The sequence below is a fragment of the Callithrix jacchus genome, chromosome 1 (assembly GCF_049354715.1).
Source record: "Callithrix jacchus isolate 240 chromosome 1, calJac240_pri, whole genome shotgun sequence".
Lineage (NCBI taxonomy): Eukaryota > Metazoa > Chordata > Mammalia > Primates > Cebidae > Callithrix > Callithrix jacchus.
The window spans coordinates 130996785-131010551 of record NC_133502.1 but is presented as its reverse complement, the minus strand read 5'-3'; the positions used below and the strand labels follow the sequence as shown (position 1 = coordinate 131010551).

General features: G+C 37.0%; 1 protein-coding gene across 4 annotated transcripts in view; it reads right to left on the bottom strand.

The window, feature by feature from the left end:
• The window catches only part of LOC118155287 (uncharacterized), a 213211-nt gene that overhangs the window by 30876 nt on the left and 168568 nt on the right, over positions 1-13767 (bottom strand). For all 4 annotated transcript variants that reach the window (XR_013526773.1, XR_004745558.3, XR_008481839.2 and 1 more), the window contains one exon: positions 6310-6415. The gene's annotated coding sequence lies outside the window, so the exon portion shown is untranslated. The remainder of the gene's footprint in view (positions 1-6309; positions 6416-13767) is intronic.

Below are 13767 nucleotides of genomic sequence, written 5' to 3'. Positions count from 1 at the left end.
CACAGCAGTAGCAGGATGAGGATGATAACCTGGGACTTTTGTAGGAACTGCTAGATAGGTGGGATGTTATCCTGGACTTACCACACATCATTATAGAAAGAAAACTACAGAGAAAAGCCAAGCAAATAAATGAAAAAGGAAAGGAGAGAGAGAAATGATAAAAATATTATTTGACCCCTGTATCTAACCATGCCTCAGAGCCCTCACCGACCTGCACCCTAGGTGTTTTTTTTTAGCTTATCTGCCATTGAATTTTTTTTTCTAAAGTCAAGTTTAGTATTTTTGTTCGTTTTTTGTCATATTTAACTAAGAGTCTTATATTATACCTGGGGTAGTAACACATGCTATTTTTGACCAATCACGTATTCATTTTATAATTTTCTTTTCCTGTGATAGACGCAATAGTTTAGGCTTTGAAAACAAATACAATAAGGACTATTTGACTCCACTTTCTTCAATCTAACAGTTATAATTATCAAAACATCTACATGTGCTATATATTATAGGTGTGGAGTCAAATCCATTATGAAATGAGATAATAAGTGTTTACTAAGAAACCACTATCTTCTTATCCTCACACTACCTGCTAAGGTATTGCATAAGAAACAGAGGACTGGAGAGGTGGAGGGACTTGACCAAGATGCCTCAGCAGTTGGTGGCAGAGATAACTTGACCACTTATCACTCTCCTATTACAAATACCTTTTGGTATTGTAAAAGTAGATAATCAGAATGATAGGTGCCTTTTTCTTGAGTAACTTGTGAAGCATTTCAAGATAAGTTTTAAAAAAGCTCTATTAACTAAAGACGTTAAGAGGGCCTCATTTCTTCTTTTTTATAATTATTATACTTTAAGCTCTGGGATACATGTGCAGAATGTGCAGTATTGTTACATAGGTGTATATGTGCCATGGTGGTTTGCTGCACACTTCAACCCATCATCTACATTAAGTTTTTCTCCTAATGCTATCCTTTCCCTAGCACCCTGCCCCCAACAGGCCCCAGTGTGTGATGTTTCCCTCCCTGCGTCCATGTGTTCTCACTGTTCGACTCTCATTTATGAGTGAGAACATGCAGTATTTGGTTTTCTGTTCCTGTTTGAATTTGCTAAGAATGATGGTTTCCAGCTTCATTCAAGTCTCAGATTTTGAGGAAAACCGAAAACCATTATCCTAGCATAAATATAGGAGACTGTGGTCTGTTTGGGTTGGAAATCGGAGAACAGTCTGCAAATGGACAGAACAGGTCAAGAGACCAGGAAAAAGATCCAGTTACAAGTATGAAATGGATGTGAATCTCCCAGTAAACAGTGTACAGAGGAGGGTGACACCTGGAGGCCGCTGATACAAGGAGAAAGGTAGTTGGATTGTCTGAGAGTCATAATAGCAGATAGCATGGCCCCAGAGTGGGAGGACTTCTGCTCTAGATAGACATAAAGTATGAGTTATAATCTCAAGAAACAGGAATATTAGATGAATTATCAAAGCAGGGGTCAAGACACAGTACAAAAATTAAAACATGTCACTGAAAGCAAGATACAAGTTGTAGTTTGGTCTCAGGATTCTAAATCACAAATCAAGAACATTAGATCAGAGTATCCTTGTCCAAGGACACTTAATATAGGTCCTCCCAAGTAATGCTCCTAAGTTTTCTTAACTTTCTCTGACCAGAAGCAGGACTGTCTCCAGAACCTAAGTTTGAACTAAACTTTCAATTGAAGAACTTGATTGATTTGGGAGTGGAAATACCAGAGGAATAGAGCTAAGAAGGTCAGAATACTGTCATAGTTTGACTTTCTCATATAGTATGTCACTTATTCAAAAATTTGTTAAGTGAATATTTATATTTTAAATCACGACATTAAAATTTTTCCCTAGTTGTATAATAAAACAACCTTAAGAATTTCAATACTTAGATAAATTCTGACAAAGCTAAGCCTATTTGAATGCTTATTCATTCTCTTAAAAAATTAATCAGATTGTCAATTACTCCATATCTTTTTGTCATACTCAAATAAAAATCATGCTATGTTAAAATACAGTGGACTACTAATTTCCTTTTTCACATTCATTCTCTCTCCTTTCATAAAATTTGATATAAACTCAGAGCAAACCCCAAACAGAAAGTATAGCTATTTGGTGAATATTTAGCCACCTTCTATTAAGAGAATTTGAGTTCTTTGCTATTACACATTCAACCATCTAAAGCATAAAACTATGTTAAAGTAAATATGATAAAAATTAGGTGAATAGAAGTATACAGAGTCTTATCTGATTTGCTTGATGAATACACAATTGATCAGTCTTTCTAAAAAACGCACCACTTCCTCTCAGCTCCTATCACTGGCCAAATCAAAGTCTTCATCATTTCTTGCTTGGAGTTTGACCTCCCTAGCCTTGCTTATGAATGACAGGCTTAACTAGTCTTTTCTCCTCTTCTCTGTCTCCAGACCTCCAAAATGATGTCAAAGAAATCTTTCCGAGACAAAGATCAAATTATGTCATTCTTCAATTTAAATCATTTCGTGACTCTAACAAGGTAATATTTAAACTCATAAGCAAGATATAAAAGATTATACATTGTTCCTGCCTACCTCCAATGCATTGCACTCTAGACCCAAACATGGGATTATCGATGTGTTTGCATTGCTGTTTCTTCCAGCTTGAATGGTTTTTCCTCATTAGCTCTGATATCTAGTCAACTTCAAATCATGTTTCAAAGCCAAATTCAAATGTCTTCCTTTGTGAACTGCCTATTTCCATTTATTCCTCTGTTACATTTTAAACACACTTTATTAGAGCGCACTATTCTGTAAGCTCAACATTTTACTATTTTATATCTTCTGGCCTACCACCATGCTAATTAAGCTCCCTTAGTTTCTTTAATGTATTTGAAAATAGAGCAGTTCAGAAAGAAGTGCATTTGATCATCTTCTGTGTGGGATCCTTTACAAGGCCAGACATCTCTGACATAGCATCCCAAAAATCCATTAGATAATTGTGGCCATCTTCTTTTAAATTGCAGATTATGTAATCAGTATATTTGAGAAATAATGGTGTCTACTTCCAACATGTCCCTGGATGTTATTACAGTTTTTAATGCATCATTCTAAAATTCAGATATTTTAAAGTTAAGCCTTCTTAAGTCCAGCCCACTCCACAGCCCCTTGTATTGATAAAGGACAAATAAGATATTCCAATCATACTCAAAATTACTTAACTATATCAAACTATATGTAACTAAAATGCCCCCCTTATTTCTAAAACTCTACATTTTATGGTACTGACCAACACTTTCCCGTTCTAAAAAAAAAAAAATGGTCCCACATGTTCTCGGGGGAACCCAAAGAATATCATCCACAGCTCATAAATACTCTCCCTCTACCCTAAACTTATGCCTGTTAAGAGTTTACCAGGAGCTACTGTTTCCCCCCATATCCCAGACACCGTAGTTCTCAAGATATTAATGCCATCCAGCTATTCAGCAGCAAAGTGAGAAAATGCTTCTCTTTGGGTTTCTCTGCAGAAGGAGCTTGCAAGTCAGTGCTACTATGTGTCTTACAGTTCCTTCAATACTGACTTCCAATCACACTGCTTTCTCTGGGGTTCTTACACAAATCAAGGCTAACTGAGAGGGAATTAATCTAAATGGGAGACACCATGCTACACTTGCCTGTCTCCTCCACCTTCAAGGACCTTCGCCTTCCCTGAAACTTACCTCCCAAGAGGCTCTGAGGTCCTCGTGCAATTGGTTTTAACCCGACACCTCTGCCAGACCTGCCCAGACAATTCTAATTCTCACTTAAACTAAAGTTACAATCCCAGCTAAACATGTAAAATTCCATTCCAGGCACATATTAGATGTTCAACAACTAAGTGTCAAATAAATACATAAGATGAAATCAGATTGATATATGACTCATTACATCAATCAACAAGTGTGGGCTCTTAATTTCTTCCCTGTAGTATTGATCCTTGGGGATTTCACTCTTTGTCTATCATAGCCAGAAAGTGCTCTTTCAGCCAGAACCCAGTGCCCACATCAGTGCATCAGTATTGTATTTCTGCTGTTCCTGTGAAAAGCATTCTCTGCATATGCACATTCTCTGCAATTATGCACAGCATTCCAAGCTAAGCCATGACTCTCAATTCATGAGAGTTGGATGAGTCCAACTCCAGCCCTCTGGATGTGTACATGATTCAAGTTTTTCTAATCAAAGTCATAACCACTCAAAGAATGGTATAATCCTAATCACCATTTCAGAGTCCAACTCAGTGAGCCCCAACCTCCAGCCCTCTGGATGTGTACATGATTCACATTTTACTAATCAAAGTCATTACCACTCAAAGGCTGGTATAATCCTAATCATCTTTTCAGAGTCCAACCCATTGAGTCTCAATACTCTGAACAATTGCTGGAATGATTGAAAAAGACGCTATGTTAATGGGAGATGCTAAACTAAATATAAACCTAGAATTGCTGCTGGCCTCTAGGTTTAAATCTAAATGTTTATAAACTTAAAATATATAATAATAATTATGACAGTATATAATAATATTTAAATCTAAATATAAACCTAAAATTGCTGCTGGGCTTCCTTATCCAAGATTGAGGAAAGCCTGCCTGAGCAATAAAAATTGAAAAACAGAGCTAAAATACAGAGAGATACTGATTCCTGCTGCCAACATCATTTGAGGCCTTTATCCAGTTGTACTCTCAGCCAGCATTGTCCCCCAAATTTTTAGTTACACTAGTTAATAAATACACTCTTTTTGATTGAATCAATTTGAGTTTTTTGTCACTTGCAATAAAAACACACCACAAATATAACAAGAAATTTTTGCTTGTATTTTCTGAATTATCTGAAAGATATTTTAATTAAAACCATCCCCCTGGAGTCAACATCTTTGGCTATGTTCAATACTGCCAATCATATTCATTATTCAGACCACAAATAAAAAATTTTATATTATTATTTTAATAAACCCTAGCAAGTCTAAAACACAATGTGATCATGATTATTCCTGCTCCATGGGAGCAGATTATATTTTCCAAAACTGGCCACAGTAATATTTCTGGTTCCATATGCACTTCCAGCACTTTGTCACTCTCCATCAAGAAATTGATTCTATTTCCTCATTCCCAGAAACTGAGCTGGACTTTGTGAATGCCTACATGACTAGAATGCAGCAGAAGTAATAATGCATGACTTCCAAAGCTAGGTCATAAATAACAATACAGCTTCTCTCTCTCTCTCTCTCTCTCTCTCTCTCTCTCTCTCTCTCTCTCACACACACACACACACACACACACATGCTACTCTCTCTCACACACACTACTCTCTCTCTCTTTCTCTCTCACTATTCTCTCTTTCTCTTTGACCTTGGAATCCAACCACCATTTTGTGAGAGGGCCCAAGCCAAGGAAGAGACTGTGTAGGGTATAGGGGTGTTCTGGCCAACAAGCCCAAGAAGATCTTCTGGCATCAACCATGTGAATGAATAAGGCTTCAGATCATTCCAGCCCCCAGTCTTAATTCTTTCAGCCGAGGCCTCAGCTATTATAGAGCACAGACAAGTCATCCCATTATGCCTTGTCTAAATACCTGACTCACAGAAATCATGTAAGATAATAAATGATTATTGTTGTTTTAAGTCACTTCATTTGAGGAGAATATTTTTTACACAACAATAGTCATAAATACACCCATCCCCATTATAACTATCTTAATTGCATAATTTTCGTAAGACCTATTACAGCCATATTAACCTCCCCAGATGTTAAGGCACACAATACAGCCTTTACTCTCTCAACTTTCACTAGTAAATTCCTCTTACTATTTCTTTCCATTGGCCTCATGTTTTGAAAGAGTTGATCTACTTAACAAGCTATAGTACATACACATCAATCTGCTTTTTTTTTCTCATTTATCAGATATTCCATAACTTTGATCAGGATGAAATAATCTGAATTGACACATTGGAATTCTAGTCAATAAAATTCTAGTCAAAAACAAAGAAGTTGGGAATTTTAGATTGTCTATGCAGCCTTATCAATATATTTTTTAATCGTCTCCCCCACTCTGAGAATAAAATATTTTAAATATTTACATAGTCTTAAATTGAAAACTACTGCCACAGATGATACAACATAAACTTATACTGAATACTAAAAGTCAAGGTGTTACTGATGCTAATAAGTTAATTCTTGTTGCTTGACACACTATCCATTGGTAACAATGAGGAATTTAACCACCTAATACTCTTTTGGAACCTATCAACAATAATCTTAGAAAAAAGTATTATCTTACCTTGGGCAACTTGACTTTGGTGAACTACAGGCAAAGTTGGCAACAGGAGCAGTCCCATGATTATTGGACAAGAGACATCACAGCTGTGCGTTATTGAGCATCTAAACTGAACCAGCAATAAGAATGTGTGACTTTCATCAGCATACTATATGTATCTTGTCTACATACCCACAATTTATCCACTCTTTTTGACCAAATAGCTAGTCAGTTCAGGCAAACCACTAATAATGTAATTTTAAAAAATCAAACGGTTTGGTTTTCTTGTTTAAATAACTAAACCAGTCGAAAGTTATCAATACAGCATGAGTCCTTCCATTTTATTCTCTACTTGCCTTTTCCACAATCTCTTTCCCAGAAAGTGTTTTTATATTCACTTCAATTCAACAAATATTTATGTAGCAGTGGGAAAAGTGCTAAATATATAGAAAAATATAAACTGGCCATGGCCCTTGCCCCAGGGAGCTTATAGCTTAGAGGGTGATACAAAAAAAGAAAGGTTACCCAAAGGCTCAGGTGAAAGCTATTTAGGCAGTGTTTGCACAGATGGCCATAATAATTCCTCCCATCCTGTATCTTTCCCTTTTGCAATGTGACTTTGCCAAGGCTCCCATCAGGAAGTGACATCAATTTCTCAATCTCTTGACTCTAGGTTTACCCATGTGACTTCCCTTAGCCAATAGAATATTTGTTAGAATAACACAAGCAGAGAATTGAAATGTGTTTACACTCTGAGGCTTGCCTCTTCCAGATGCTATTGCAACTCTAAGACCACTATGAGAACGAGCCCCAGCTTGCTTGCTGGAGAGACCATATAATGAGGAATCAAGAAGTTGACAGCCTGCCAAACACCAGACATGAGTGAGGTCATCTTAGACCATCTAGCTCCATCCGAACTGTCAGATGACTTGGGTTATATGAGTGACCCCAGGCAAGACAGATGGTCACAGTACCACTCAACTTAGTCCAGCACAAATTGCTGACCCACATGATTATAAGCAGACAAGCAACTGTGGCTTTAAACCACTAAGGTTTGGTGTGGTTTGTTCTGCAGCAACAGATAATTAATGCAGTCATCAGATCCAGACCCAGAGTGAAGAGATGAAAGGAGTGAAAAAGATTTATTAAAATCTATGCATTAAAGAAAGAGAATATAAATGACAAGACATACATACTAGAGGAACTTAAATTCTGAAAGAGAAGACAGACAACTATCATTACAATAACAGATTTTGGTCATTGCCATGATTCCAGGTGGACAAAGCAGTGGTTTGTGGTAGTCAGACTCTTTTTTTTTTTTAATAGCTTTTTAGGGGTAGTCAGATTCTAAGACAAATTCTCATCATTGCTTCTTTTGACCATAAGGGACCGATAGAATATGCTAGAAATGACAGTACACATCTTCTCAGGCCAGATCAATGTATTGCATTCTCCACACTGGATTCTTGAATATAAGCCAGCTACCATGCCATGAGGACACTCAAGCAGGCCTTTAGAAAGGTCCATGTAGAGAGGAACTAAACCTCCCACCCACAATCAGCACCACCAGCCAGTTATGTGAGGAAACGACCTTGGAAATAGATCTCCCAGTCCCAGTCAATGCATCACATGTCTCACCCCAGCCAACCTCTGACAACAATCTCATGAGACACTCTGATCCAGAATAGTTTAGTCAAGCCACAACCAAATTCTTAACCACAGAAACCAGGAAAGACAGTAAATAAATATTGTTGTTACAAGCCACTAAGTTGAGGAGATTTGTTACACAACCATAGCAACTAATACAAGGAACCTGGACAATACATAAACAAGTACTGAGAAAAGAGGTTATCTGTATGTATAGCAATTCTTCCTTTGTTCAGCATTACACCACTTTAATTCTCAAGAAAATATGATCACGAATCATTCTGTGGAAATTCTCCAGAAGAGCTGATATTTCTGTCAATTCAACAGATAGAAATAGTTAAATAAATTATTTTTAAGGTGATTTTAATAACCAAGTCCAAAACACAGTGACTTTTTTCAGTTATGAATAATTCAGAAAGTGTCAAGCAAGTAGCTAGGGGAGACAGCACAAAGTTAGAGAAGATCTGGGACTTATATCTTCAGCAATGTTGTCATGTTATTGAAAGTCTTTTCTGTTCTTTCCTATTGTTTAAAAGCTTTACATCTTAGCAGGAGTGTATATTGGTAGAGTCTCTGAGGAAAATAAAATTCTTATAACAATGATAATCATAATATGATGTGATGAAATATCTTTCCCTAGAGTTTTTGAAAATCAAATAGGTTAATCTCTGTTTGAGAAAAAGGAAGGTTTTTCTGAGGGTGGAGATGAAGTAGCGGGAACTTTCAAGTCCATGTGAGTTCAATAATTTTCCCTGGGGTTTCCTGGCATATGATTCCTAACCCTCGAATGTATCATGTTGGTGAGGCAGTAAAAGACAAAGCATAAACTGTGGAGAACTATAGAGTTAACTAGAACCATGGAGTTAAATTCTGTTTCTGGCTCTGCTGCTTTGTCTTAGCTCTGCATTGTGCTAGATGGTAGGATCTAAGTTAGGGAGTTAATCAGCCTGCACCTCAGTTTCCTCCACTGTAAACAGACAAGGAACCCTCTTCTCAAGAATTATTAGACAATCAGAAAAAGATAAGTATATAACCTCAATGTTTTATTTTAAGCTAACATGTATATCCATTCATTGGCCAATAGTTTGACTTAGAACCAAGTTTTTTATTCAAGACCTTGGGATTTTTTTAAAAGTGGAATCAAAATTTAAATAAAATTGATCAAGACCATCCTGGTCAACATGGTGAAACCCCGTCTCTACTAAAAACAAAAAATTCGCTGGGCATGGTGGCACGTGCCTGTAATCCCAGCTACTCAGGAAGCTGAGGCAGGAGAATTGCCTGAACCCAGGAGGCGGAGGTTGCGGTGAGCCGAGATCACGCCATTGCACTCCAGCCTGGGTAACAAGAGCAAAACTCCATCTCAAAAAAAAAAAAAATTAAATTAAATTAGGAAGCAGTTGTGAATGGAGAAATTGCCTCAGTTTATTATTTTCCCTCAGTCTTTCACAATTTCATTACTCATATTTAATTTGGCTCAATAGTTTTGTACCTTGCCTTAATTGCTTTTTCATACAGTTTATGTTTCATGGAAATAAGTTCTATTTCTACATTCATATTTCATTGGCTTTTATAATCATTAACATAATTATATAACTACAGTAACAGGTTCGATTGGTATAAGGAGGTTTGGGAACTACACAACTGTAAACACAAAAGTCAATGATTAGGAGCAGAAGTGTACAAGCCTAACAGAAGGTAACCCACTAGCCATGAATACTGATGATACAGTGAGTAACAATTTGTACCTTTTACAGAAATAATGGGGAATGTCAGTTATTTTTCTAGGTGTTTGAATGTAGTTCTATTGAGAGAGAGACTACCATATCTAGTGTGGGCTTTAAAGTCAGAAAAATCTTGAGTTTGGATGTGCCCTCTGCCTCTTGCTAATAGTGCGACTTTGGGCAGATGAAACATCTCTGCATTTCAGTTTATTACTAGTATAATAGAGATAATAATACCTAGAATAGTGACTAAGAACTTATGCCTGGGTTTAAATCCATGTCTGCCATTTATCAAGTGTATGAAGAAGTAAACAGCTTGTTCAATCTCTCTAAACCTCAGTTTTCTCATTTACAATATGACCCTAATGACTGTACCTACTCATCAGGGTTGTTTTGAGGATTTAATAACATATGTAAAGCAATAAACCCAGCAATTAGTAATTTGTAAATGCTAAATAAATATCAGTTGCTGTCCTTTTGGCTAAAGCTGGAAAAATTAAATTAGGCATAAAGTCCTCTTAAAGTACCTCATAAAGTTTCTAGCCCATAGTTGACATCCAATGACTTGAGGTTATTATTAATATTATTAAATGTTAATTTGGTAATACTTGAAAAGAAACTATTACTATTACTACCAATCTCTTCATGGGTGACGTATCACAGAAGCTGGTAATTTATCAAGGAAACACATTTAGCCCTATAAATAACGTTTCATTAGAAATTCCGATTTAACTCTATTTTACACCATATCCCAGATAGAGAATTCATTGTACCACAAACAAATAAGTTCTTATGCTTGGCAAATAGGAGAAAAACTTTATCCTGAAAGTCAAATATGATAGTACTTAGCCCAGGAAGAGTTTTAAAAACATGGATATGTTTTAATTTACTGAATAAGAAAAATTTAAAAATGTTTCCCTCTTTAAATTATTTCAAAAATATTATATAATTCTATGTATAAATCTAGTGCATTTTACAGACATGTCATGCCATCATCATCTGAAAAAGAGAGGTAATAGTGCCTACCTATGCCAGCTTATCTGCAAGGAGTAACTACTATTTCTTTCTTTTCCTTTTCTTCTTTTTTTTTTGAGACATAGTCTCACTCTGTCACCCAGGCTGGAATGCAGTGGTGCAATCTTGGCTCACTGCAACCTCCACCTCCTGGGTTCATGCGATTCTTCTGCCTCAGCCTCCTGAGTAGCTGGGACTACAGGCACGTGCCACCACGCCCAACTAATGTTTTTGTGTTCTTAGTGGAGACGGGGTTTCACCATCGTGGCCAGGCTAGTATTTCTAATGTTCTTTCTAAAATACACAGTCCTAAAAAATGGCTAATAAACATTTTCTTAAATTACTCTGAAAACAGCAACATTAAATAGACTCATCCTTGTGCTTAAGATATTTACAGTAACTCCACAAATGCTCATATATCTGGATTTACACAGCACCATGCTAGACAAGGAAAAGAAATGGAGAAGCTCATCTAAGGGATTCCTTGGAGGTTACTAGCGCCTTTTCAGGGTTCTAGTGTATTTTAGACAATGGCATCCTTTAGGCCTCAACTTTCAACAAAAGCCCCTAAAAAAGAAATCCAAATTGTCTGTGTGATTTTCAGCCAGAGCTTAGAATACTCATTCACCCACAAACTATTCACCTTGCTGCTCTTTGCTGAGTACAAGAGTGATCCATCTGTCCTCCTTGTTTTCTTATCGTTTCTCATAAACTGCTTACGTTTAAATTAGCCAATAGACACTGTACCTAAAACCATTAGGCCCCAAAAGCAAAATATGTAATTAAGGTCTACCCTTCCCACCTCCATTTCTACTGTGAAAGCACTCCAAAGCATTTGGTAAAATTGTTGCTTTTAAGTTTGCTTTGTGAAGAAGGATTTGGTGACTCCTGACCCTTGAGCGTTGTTCTTTGACCCATCACTTTTCTCCACCATCTGGCATGTTTACTTGAAGTAAACGCTTTGGGTCAGAGGGCAGAGCAGACATGTGGAGGGACAGCTTTGTCATAAAAGCAATAAAGAATGAGTGGGTGCTTCAGAATATAGCACTGTGCATTTTGTTCAGCTGCTGAGCACAATGAGGTAGAGTTAGTCATATGGCTAAAAACAAAATAAATAAAAAGTCAGTTACCACACAGCCCAGCAGACGGGTAAAATGCAAGATACTCAAGTTCAAAATCTGAGTGCCGTTTCCTTTTCTATTCCTGGGAGTTACTTTTTCTGCTTTACTGGGCACATTACTAAACAATATGTTACACCAGACACAGGGGGAAAAGTGGTTTATAGGCTAAATTAACCAGATTGATTATTCAGGAAGAGTGTTGATAGACCAATAATCCCCAAGCAACAAAATCAGAGACAGATAGAACAGAGTAAGGAAATAAAGATCAGGTAATCATTTTTTTTTCATATCCAGGGCCCATGCTGTAATGAGATAATAATGATGATTTTATGTTTTAATAAATGAAGCGTTTTTGAAAGTAACAACTCAAATGCGAACCATGGCATCAATGTGCACAACCAGCTTAGACCCCCAGACAGGAAGCTAGGCGCAATAATCCTCCTCCCCTTATTTTGGCATTTGTCCTAAAAAACTAGGACACATTGAACGAAGCTGCACAATCTCTGGCACATAAGCCCCTGATCAAAAACCTCGAGTTTCATTTACAAATAACTGCCTCTGGTTCCCTTTATAGAACTTCCCTGGAATCTGAAGATCTTTCAAGTCTATTTCTTTTCTCCAGTTCATACAAATTATAAATGATCTTTGATTGATTCAAACTACTTTCCTGTTACCACAGGAAACATTTTTCTCCACAACTTTGGCATGCACCGAGAAAAGAGGGAAGATGGAAACTTCTGATCCTGCTGAAGTCTTGGTGCTGAAAGCTCACTCCAACTTTCTTTTGCTCACCTCTGAGCATCTGAGGAGAGAAACAATGCCCTGAAATAGAAACTCAAACATGATTTGTGTTGATATTCATTCTTAATGTAAAGAGGGAAAATTGCCATGAGTCGTGAGATGAAAATGACTAAAGGGAAGAGTTAGTCAGCAAGAGAAAATAAAAAAGAGAATTTTTCCCCTCAGAAAAAAAAAGTACTAAAACAAAGGGAATAAGATTAAAGGATACCTCCCTCTTCCAGCCTGATTGTCAGGGGATAGTTCTTCGCGTTGCGAATATGCTTTGATCCTGGAAGCTCTGCATTTTTAGTCTTTGCCAAGTTGGTAAAAGGGATGTCCCTTGTGGAAGATTTTCTCATACGGAGCTTTTCACAAAAAAATTCATATCTATCAAGATTTCTATCCCTTGCAACATTTTTCTTGAAAAATTCATGGCACAGAGCATATTCATTCTCTTTCCAATTCTAGACTTTCTGTAAAGAGCAGCTGTTTGCCCAAGTTTGTCCTTGTGAGTTTCAGAATTGATCATACCATAGATAATTTATAGCTGGACACAGAGATCATACTAATGTGTCCACTTAGAAGTAAAGAAGGAATTCCTAGACTTTTTTTGAGGAAAAAGGCTGCTTCTAGTGAATTTTCCCCCATTCATATTTAATAAATTAGTTCATGCAAAAAGAGCAGGGGCTTTGGAAACAGACAAACCAGAGCACGAGTCTTACCAGTGTCTGCACTTACTGGCACCTGACCCTGGGCAAAGTATTCAACTGCTTTGAGCCCCAGTTTCCTTTTCATAAAAGCAATGATAATAATATTATTGTGAAGATGAACTGAGGTAATGTGGGTCAAAACACGAAACACAGTGCACTCAACAAAGTTGTTTTCATTGCATATTAGTTTTATGTAAGAATCTGTACCTGTTCCAAATGATGACTAAACTCAAGTTGTCCCTTGAGAAAATGGCCTTTTCCACAAGAAAGACAACCACCAGCACAAGACAATTCATTCTGCAAACTGGTCTTTTACTCTGATGCTCTGTAAAGCCACTTCTCTGTACTCTCAGAGCAGGTGCTTTAGGGGAAAAGCAAACTTTCCTCTAAACACTGTGAAATCCTTTCTACATATTACGTTTCCTCATGCAGTACTACATTGCTTTTGAGTTTGAGGGTTAAAAAAAAAAGGACAGGGATAGATTG